Consider the following 10,191-nt stretch of genomic DNA (forward strand, 5'->3'; position numbering starts at 1 on the left):
ATTCGTTTTTCTCGGCCACCACAGCACCAAATTTGACGAGCTTTGCTGCATTTAAAAGAAAAACTTAAGATCTAGTGACTGTTGGTTTCGGATTTTTGATTTAGGTCGTCAATTTTTTATTAAAAATTGGCAAAAAATGAAAATTTTCAAAAAACGAAACTATCAAGTTTACAACTCTATACCTCAGCAACGAAAATTGATAATACAATTCCGTGAACTGCATCTAATAGTACATTTAAAGCGGACAAAATTGATAGGTTACACATGAATGTAAAATAATATTGTAAAATGGAAATATAGGTTTTGCAGAACCCTTATAAACAACGTAACAAATTCACGTAAGATATAAAATGACGTATCGAATTTGTCCGCTTTCAATGATCTGATGGATCTCGCTTACAGAACCGCAATATCTGCTCTTGATGCAGAGTTATGAATTTGTGAACTTCATGCTTCTATTTTTTTCAAACTTTCGAATTTTTGAAAATCTTTTTAACAAAATTCAGGGCCTAAATAGAAATTCCGTGACCAACAGTCACTAGAATTTCACTTTCCCTGTCAAATTCAACAAATTTCATTAAAATCGGTCCAGGGGTTATCTCAGAAAATCGTTTTTGCGTTTTTACATGTATTTGAATAGGCCGCGTCGGAGTTGGGCCCGAGCTAAAGCTTCCTCTTAAGAGGAACCTTTAGCTTGGTTTGATGAAATTTTAGCCCGATTTTGATGAAATTTGTTGCATTTGAAAGAGAAAGTTAAATTCTAGTGACTTTTGGAAGCGGAATTTCGATTGTTGGCTTGAATTTTTCTAAAACAATTTTCAAATATTTGACCGTTTGAAAAAAATAGAAGCACGAAGTTTACAAATTGATAGCTATGCATCAAGAACTGATATCGCGGTTCTGTAAACGGCATCCATTAGATCATTCAAAGCGGACAAATTCAATATGTCATTTTACATCTTACATGAATTTGTTACGTTGGTTACAACGGTTTTACAAAAGTTGTATTTCCCTATGATTAAATTTTTTTATATTCATGTGTAACATATCAATTTAGTCCGCTATGGATGTACTTTTAGATGCATTTCACAGAATTGTATTATAATCTTTAGTGGTTGAGTTACAGAGTTGTAAACTTGATAGTTTCGTTTTTTGAAAATTTTTGATTTTCGCCAATTTTTAATAAAATATTGACGACCTAACTCAAAAATTCGAAACCAAGAGTCACTAGATTTTAAGTTTGTCTTTTAAATGCAACAAACCTCGTCAATTTTGGTGCAGTGGTTGCCGAGAAAAACGAATTCTCCTTTTACATGTATTTAGATAGGAGCACTCGAGCTAAAGCTTCCTCTTAAGGGCGGAGCACTTCCAGTTGTTCATTTTATACTCTGCAGAGGCCACGTGTGCTCTCATTTTCTACTATCGCTGAACTTTTCCCTATACTATTGGCGTTCCGCTTCACAGCATCAATAGACAACACGCAGTGATTCTTAAGCCAAATCCGCCTCGCTAAAATGCATGAACAATAATTTTTTGAATACATATTTATTATACGAAACGCTGAAAGAGCTAACAGAAGCAAGTGCGACTAATTACGTTGCAGCATTTCAGTGGATGCTAACTCACTGCACTATTCCTGGAAACGCTTCAGCGGATGCAACTGCGAATCGGGTTCACAAATAAAAAAAAAGGGAGAGATTAAACTATCCTCTTTCACGTAGTGAAGACTGCTTGCTCCTGAAACAGTGACCCGGTCGCCTCAGCAAGAATACCTAGTTTGATCAATAGTTTGAAAGCACCGAATTATTGTTTTACTGCAATGGGAATTATATGAAAACTCCCGACGCATTTACACCATCGGTGTGCATGTCGCCGTCACCGTGATGTTCCGTATAAAGTGCAAGTGCGATGACACTGCGGCCGCTCGCCGTATGCTATGGGTGTGAATGAAAGCGTGCAAATGTGAGCCGAGAAGGATGGCGGCTCGAACTAGCGCGCGCACGGGAAGAAGGCGGGGAGAAAGCGCGCAGTCTTTCATCGCGCGTTGGTAGCTGGGGGCGCTCTACTCCAACGGAGGATGGACAAGGTTGAGAAGTGAGGGAAGCTCATAGTAAAGTTGATTATGAAGAACGACTGAGGAATATGGAAGAATGTAAATGGACTGGTAGAGTGTTCAGGTACTTGTACAGAAAATAACATTGATTCACAGTGGAGGAAAAGAACTAGGAAGCTTACCAGCAAGTATGCGGCCTGTAGGGTGGGCAAAACAGCAACAAAGAACGTCAAGCGGAAAGTCAGACAGGCTGAATTAATCTCATGGGTGGCGGCAATGTAAAAGAATCCTGCCATGAGTAACTACTTAAGAGGAAAAAACGAAATTCGGCGTAAATTCTGATGGCACGTAGGACTGATGTCTTATAACACCTTTGGCAAAAGTAGAATATGGCCTCTTTGCTGGCAAGCAAGCAAGATGGTGTGAGGGAATCCGAGTCAGGTGTCGGATGTGTGCTCTCAGGATATCAGTATCTATGTAGACTGTCAAAGGAGTGTCTCCAGCAATGGCCACTGTCGCAATCGATGACGTAGTTTTGGGGAGACCGAGACAAGTTCTTAGTGCTTGTGCTTGCACACTCTGAAGTTTGCGGATATTTGTAGTGCAAGTATTTCCTAGCACATGTAAGCTGCACTGCACGATGCCCAAAAACAGTGCTTTATATAGTTGCGGGCAAATTTAATTCTATTAGATCGAGGGTCATTCACCCTAAAGAAATATACACTTGGCACATGGCCAACTTGGTGGCTTCACAAAAAAGCGCTTGCCGTTTTAAGCGTTTTCTTGGAAACCACCAGTATCTTAGATCTATATTGTATTTTCCGCTGAAAGATACACGTACAATGCAAGTCTATGCTTATTTTCTCAGAAGTTTATTTAGTATGTTATGTACGGGTATAATTACGGGTCTGTACACTCGTCTGTGAAACTGAACTTTATGTCGCGGATGAAACGAAGCACATGCGTTTATATATGCAACTGCATACACGTGCATCTTCTGTGGGTCCCTGGACTCATGCATAGAACTTTTGGATATTACTGACTGACTGTTTTTGTGATAATTTTGTACCGCATTTCGTTACCAATGTTGTGGCAATAGTATTCTTTGCCGGGCGACGAGGAGTAGCCGGTGCCACTTGAAGGCGCCATTCTTTCCTAATAAGACACGCCAATAAAAAAAGCACAAATCGAACATTAGGAACGAATAAGCACTTTGTTCGGATGTACAGGATTTTTGGGAGGATGCGAACTATTGCTGTATACAATCGGTAAGGTCTGGCTCTCTCATAGACGTAGCCTGCTATAATGCGCAAGTCGTCATCGTTTAGGTCAACACTGTGTTCGTGGAGATGAAATTTAATGTATTTTAGCTGAGATGTTATGTTTTATTACAAAAACAGTTCACGGCTTCAAATATTCGAAAACTTTTCGGAAAATATTTGCGTTTACAAATGGTAGCAATTCAATTCGAAGACCGCATTGAATTGCTTCGCGCGCCAGACTACAAAAAGGAATTAATAGTTCAATGCGACGCAAGCGACAGAGGTATGGGCGTGGTACTTAGTCAGGTCGGCGACGATAACGAGGAGCATCCTATCCTCTATGCCAACCGTAAAGTAAATCTAAGAGAGGAAGCCTACAGCGCTTCAGAGAAGGAATGCGCTTGTTTAGTTTGGGCCGCCCAGAAGTTGTCGTGTTACATGTACGGAGCGAAGTTCATCTACGAGACCGACCACTGTCCTCTGACGTGGCTCAATCAAATGTCACACAAAAATGGCCGCTTGCTCCGATGTAGTCTTAATCTCCAAGAGTACAACTTCTCCGTTAGATATAAGAAGGGAAAGTTGCATAGCAATGCGAATGGTTTGAGCAGGCTAATTTGAATTCTGCGTTTGAGGGTCCCGCCTAAATTTTAGGGTTACTAGTGTTAATTTTATTAAGCCAAGAAGATCGCATCTCATTTAGCAAGATTCGCTCCATGATTGCTGAATTTGTCAGCACGAAATTGCTTCAGAAATTGGCATAGCGAAATGCAGCATTTTTTTTTGTTTCTGCACTTATTTTTTTTGGAAGCCTATAGGGTCTAAAGTGAGAGCCAATGTACGTCACCTCGGCGTAGAGCCGTGTTGTGGGGTTCATTTTGCAGTTGGTGGTCCTTGTTGGATGTTTTGGGGCGGTGACATTACACAAGTGGTCGCTGCGAGCCAAGGCATCACCCCCTGGCCACCAGGCATTCTCTTCCTGCCCAGCGGTTATCTGCGCTAGACAGTCGAGATTTTCCGGGACATGGAGGCGCTGTTAAGAACGGCCAGCTGCAGTGCAAGTTTGCCATCCATTTACGCAAGCCGTGGCAACCTCATCTTCGAACGCCGCCGCCAACCACTGGCCATGGCGCGACTAAGTCGACTTTGTGTCGGGAACAATTCGCGCATCCTCCACTCTCCGTCGCTTTAGCTAGGATGCGTTTGACGAAGTAGGCTTTGTGCTGAAACCGCCACCGTTACGGTCTGGCCTCGTCGCCGTTGTGACTGAAGGAGTTCGACGAAGCAGGCTTTGTGCGCAACACGACAACGCCGCCCTGTTCTGCTATGAGTGGGGGAGTTGCCGCGGGAGCACCGACGAAGGCCCCTTCCCACGTGCCGACTAAGACGCAGGACAATGGCTACCCGGGCGTGCTACCCGGGTCCCCTCCGAGTTCTACAAAATTCGTGTGGTGTCGGTTTCGGACCGTGAACACGTGTGTGTGTATGCATGTGTCTGTGTAAACTGTCCCGCGGAGAGGCGGCAGTTTACGATGACTAAACGAACGTTCGCGTTACCTTGTATCGCGGGAGGACCGAGTGTTTAAAAACTGCTGTTGTGCGGATGCTCGGCACACTTAAGCAGTCTCGTTGGACTGAGACACTCTCTCAAGCAGTCGTGTTAGACTGACGTACTTTCTCTCGCAGTCATGCTAGACTGATGAACTGCATGTAAATACCGTAAATAAACCCCTTTCCTCGTTCTCGATGAGAAGCAGTCCTTCCCTTCATCATCCTCCTCAGCGTGGATAACGGCATTGGCGAGCTACCTTCGAATTGATGCCGGACTCCAATCTTGACAACGGGTTACGAGCGATGGGATTCAGCCCCCAATCCTGACACCATGGAGGCTTGGACGCCATCCCCGGGCGGTAGTGACAGCGAGCCCGAACGGACTCAGGCGCTTAGGAGGGTCGTGGACGGAGGGGGATTAAGACCCGTGGTTCCGTGTTTCGCGCCTGCGCCATCATAAAGCAGAGATGCAGACAGCCTGCTATCGGCCAGAATGCCTGTTTACATCTACTTCTTCTTCCCCTCTCCATCCATGGAGTCCGACCGCGCGAGCCTAAGTGTGTCATTCTCTTCAATACAATATATAAATGCAAGACTCTTCTCTTTCAAATCGCCTTTGGCATATGCAGCGCGACCCACCTCATCAACCAGCCTAGTGAATACGCATGCAGTGCTTCTTAGCGAGTCAAAATAAGAGAGTAAAAACTTGAGAAATGTTTTTCAGGAAATTTACTTAACCATTTTTTAGAACAATCGCGCATATGTGGAACTGAATCCAGTGAGCATTCTGTGCCCAATCGAAAAAACTCCTATGCGCCATATTCACTAATTCCAGTGAGCCACATTGCGGTGGCATTAAAAAGCCGTTCATTCCTGTGTATCATATGTGGCCACCATGTGACATATGGAACTGTACTAGATTTTATATATGTCCTGATATGTTTTCCATGTTTTCCAAGTATTACGTCTCCTCCATCTTTGATTAAATCGACTGTTATTTCATCTTCTCCTGCAGCTCTTGATCGTTTCATCTGGCGGCTCTTTATACGAAGTGTCTATGGACTGCAATGTCATCCCAATGTCGTGTGTAAGAATTGTAGTCGTGCATATCAAAAAGGGGTATGTCGCCTTGCCGTCGTCTGCCTTATCCACACCAAAGACGACGTTGAAAAGAGGAGCAGCTTCTCATCGGGAATGAAGGAATATAATTTACACCAGGAATAGACAAGGTTACTTCGCAACACTCTGGCGTGACTGAACTGATGTACACCGAAGGAGCCGAAAAATGTCTACCTGAATCCCCTCTGCCCTCCCTATATCTGTAGGTCAGAGAAACCGACAGGTACACCTTCCTCTAATCGGAGCATCTAAAGTAACCGAAGACTCCGCCTTCAAGAGATGGCCACGCGCAATTACATATTACCTTTGTTCACTAAACACAATGTGGGAATAGCCACCGGCCCAAGCAGTTAACTACCCCAGAGACAGGAGGGAACCACTTGCTGAAGAAGGGGTTCAAACTTGCCTCACTCGACCCATATCGGCTGATTGAACGGACAATCAATTAACTGGTTCGTTTGACAGTCGTCTTGAGCGGCTAGCAATGGCCGTTACACTTGCTTTCACAGGAGCTTCTTGATCCCGTCATCGTGATCCGCGGTCGAGCAGCATCCAGAAAACACCGCTTTACAACCGCGCATTCTTCGTCAACCATGCATGTCACGCAATGCCATCACCGCTGGTCCGGTGGGGCGTGCTGACACCTTCACGATGCTGAAGCGGTTAACAGTTCGCTGATGCTACTGGCTTATCGTAGCGATGCGTTCGTCGTCACGCCGTCATCGTCACACATTCGTTGTAATTCCAGCATCATCATGCCGTCATCCTCATTCCAGCTTCTTCGTCATGCCATCGCTATCACGCTGTCGTCATCATACCATCGCCGTCGCTCCAGCGTTATCCTCCCGTTGTCGTCATGCCAGGATCGTTATTCCAGACTCGTTATATGTGTGTCATTGTTGTCATAGTGTCATCGCCATACTGTCGTCATCATGCCGTCGTGGTCGCTTCGTCGGCGTCATTTTGTTTGTAGCGATTTCAATGTAGTCATATCAGTATAGTCCTGCCCTCGTCGTCATTTCATCGTCCTCGCAGCTTCGTTGTCATGTCTTCGTGGCCGTTCAATCATCATCATTTTGTCGCAGTGATTCCGCTGTCATGTCATTGTCGTCATGACGTTGTCCATCCAGCGTCATCGCCGCAATTTCTTCGTAATCATGCGTAGGATGCGCATGATCAAGAGCCACAAGTTCCTGTCGAGCGAGTCGGTTCCCGCTTATCATTTGCTGTATGCTTGCAAATGGTTGATAAACTAGAACATTGTTCTTTGCAAACACTAATGACAGGTTCGTGTAAACCGACTCCCATAGCGTGTGGGATCCGCATGTTTTCTTTCTTTTTCTCATTTGCCAGCTGAATAGCAAAGCCGGCATTGCTTGACCGCTCTCTACATGTACTTGCGGGATAAGCACGCCATGTGCACCAGAAATCTCCGGCATGCGCACTCTGGGCTCTTTTTGCGAATCTTTTCAGAGAAGCGTGTCAATTGTAATGTAAGAAAAAAAGAAAAAAAGTGGGCTTTGATAAAAGAAGCAATCTCCGGTAGCACTCGCCTAACCTTCCAGTTTCTGACCGGCTGTGGGATGTAAGTCAGGAGGAAAAGGCAAAGATGCCATTGATAATAGTTTTTGGACTGGAAAACAACACTCAAGTGCTCAAGTCCCACGCTGCTCGTTTTGACTGTCTGACACACAACAGCCAATTTGCGGAGCGGTGAACTTGTACGGAACTATGCCGAGCAAGGTTTCCAAATTAAAGAAAGTTATATCTCCCCTAAAATAAACATAAAAATGAGGTAATTACATAAAAGAAACGCCAAAAAACAAGCCATCTTATGCGCTTTATATGATATTTTCAGATGGAGCGCCTCGTTGCGAAAATCAGGCCTAAAACTGAAGGAAAACCAACATTTTGGCACGTTTGTCATACTTTTGCCAAAAGTTCGTAAATTGTACTGGCGCCATCAATTTTAACTTGAAGTACAGCCCTAGGACAGTGAAGTAAAATAATTACGATGAACAAATGAGTAGGTATTTCGCCAGTGAAGCATAGCCAACTTGGCGAGATTTTTTCAACATTTCTAGCTCCTTAAGCTGCGTTTCCAACTGAAGCTTCCCATAAAGACCAGTGCATATTGACATGTGCTTAAATTGTTTATGTTTTTGGTGACCGTTCTCGAGATAATTTTTGTTACAGTGTTATCGCTCAGCCCAAGACGCGCAACGGACGTTTCTGTATCGGCTAGATATATTATCGCTGATTTTATCTGTTGGCTATCGTTCACCCAACCGTGTAATCAGATTGAATTTGCGATAGGAATTGTGCAGTACTTTCTGAAAGGCATGCAGCCACCAGCAACTACGCCGCCATCTTGGACAAGTGATGTACAAAAGCAGACGTGCTTGACCCACAGAACCAGATTTCGACGATTGGCGAGTGTGCTCTCCACTCTCAATGTGCTGAGCAATAATTTTTTTTTGCTGGGCGCAGGTTCGTCCAGTGAACAGTTAGTTTCGTAACTTGCGTTGCACACTGTAGTTCATTACCGTCACTAAAACGTGACAGTATTGAAGATAAATCATTGTAGGTTCAGCGGACGAAGTAGGGCAGCATTGTGCACTAAAATAAGTTTGGTATTAATTTTCTAGCGGAACCATGTTTCAAGTACTTTAATAAGCTTAAGGAAAATATCACGTTACACAAAAACATATAAGGTATCCCAGCTAACGTTAAAGAAGTAAGGGGTTTTACGTGCCAAAACCACTTTCGGGCTATGAGGCACCCCGTAGTGGGGAACTCCGAAAATTTCGACCACCTGGGGTTCTTTAACGTGCACCTAAATCTAAGTACACGGGTGTTTTCGGATTTCGCCCCCATCGAAATGCGGCCGCCGCGCCCCAGCTAACGTTATCCAATATGTTCAATAAAATAAAATATTTCAAAAAACACGGTACAAACCACGATTATAAAATCTACGATGTTTGGTGTTCATAGACACTGACGAGTTAACACCGCAGTTCTTATAACTGCATCTCGCACTGTGTTTTTTGAATAATTTGCTTCGTTGAACGGCTTGGCTAACGTTAGCTGGGAAACACAGTATACTAGAAAATGACTTCGAGTAAGGTAGTCAGTAACCATGTTTTTTTTACAAGAAAATCTGAGACGCACGAGTAAATCGTCTGGGACAGTTGGCGTGCAGTAACCCTGTTTTGTACGACAGAAGTGCTAAACAGTAGCTCACTATGGTGAAATACGCTAACAGAAGGCTGCTTTTCTACAGCGTAAGGTTAAAAAAACACCACTTTCGGAAAGGAAAAAAAATGGAGGTGCCGGGGTTTGAACCCGGGACTTCTCGCATGCGAAACGAGCACTCTACCTCTGAGCTACACCCCCGCATTTAATCTCTTTCTAGTAGCAAGATAACTACAGCGAAACTAGCACACATACCAGTGCATAATCTCCTGGCACCACGATGCTTTCAAAGCTCAAGTCCTTCAAATTTACCTGAAACTCCGGCATTATTCATCCAGCCAAAGCCAGCCAGCCAACCTCAAAACTTAAGAGGAAGCTTTAGCTCGGGTGCTCCTATCTAAATACATGTAAAAGCAGAATTCGTTTTTCTCGGCCACCACAGCACCAAATTTGACGAGCTTTGCTGCATTTAAAAGAAAAACTTAAGATCTAGTGACTGTTGGTTTCGGATTTTTGATTTAGGTCGTCAATTTTTTATTAAAAATTGGCAAAAAATGAAAATTTTCAAAAAACGAAACTATCAAGTTTACAACTCTATACCTCAGCAACGAAAATTGATTATACAATTCCGTGAACTGCATCTAATAGTACATTTAAAGCGGACAAAATTGATAGGTTACACATGAATGTAAAATAATATTGTAAAATGGAAATATAGGTTTTGCAGAACCCTTGTAAACAACGTAACAAATTCACGTAAGATATAAAATGACGTATCGAATTTGTCCGCTTTCAATGATCTGATGGATCTCGCTTACAGAACCGCAATATCTGCTCTTGATGCAGAGTTATGAATTTGTGAACTTCATGCTTCTATTTTTTTCAAACTTTCGAATTTTTGAAAATCTTTTTAACAAAATTCAGGGCCTAAATAGAAATTCCGTGACCAACAGTCACTAGAATTTCACTTTCCCTGTCAAATTCAACAAATTTCATTAAAATCGGTCCAGG

The 10,191-nt window shown here is 43.4% G+C and overlaps 1 non-coding gene across 1 annotated transcript; it reads right to left on the reverse strand.

Moving 5' to 3' along the window:
* Nucleotides 1-9,309: 9,309 nt before the first annotated feature.
* Nucleotides 9,310-9,381, reverse strand: TRNAA-CGC (transfer RNA alanine (anticodon CGC)). Its single transcript has one exon. It is a non-coding gene; the product is annotated as a tRNA-Ala (tRNA).
* Nucleotides 9,382-10,191: the final 810 nt, after the last annotated feature.

The sequence above is a fragment of the Dermacentor variabilis genome, chromosome 1 (assembly GCF_050947875.1).
Source record: "Dermacentor variabilis isolate Ectoservices chromosome 1, ASM5094787v1, whole genome shotgun sequence".
Taxonomy (NCBI): domain Eukaryota; kingdom Metazoa; phylum Arthropoda; class Arachnida; order Ixodida; family Ixodidae; genus Dermacentor; species Dermacentor variabilis.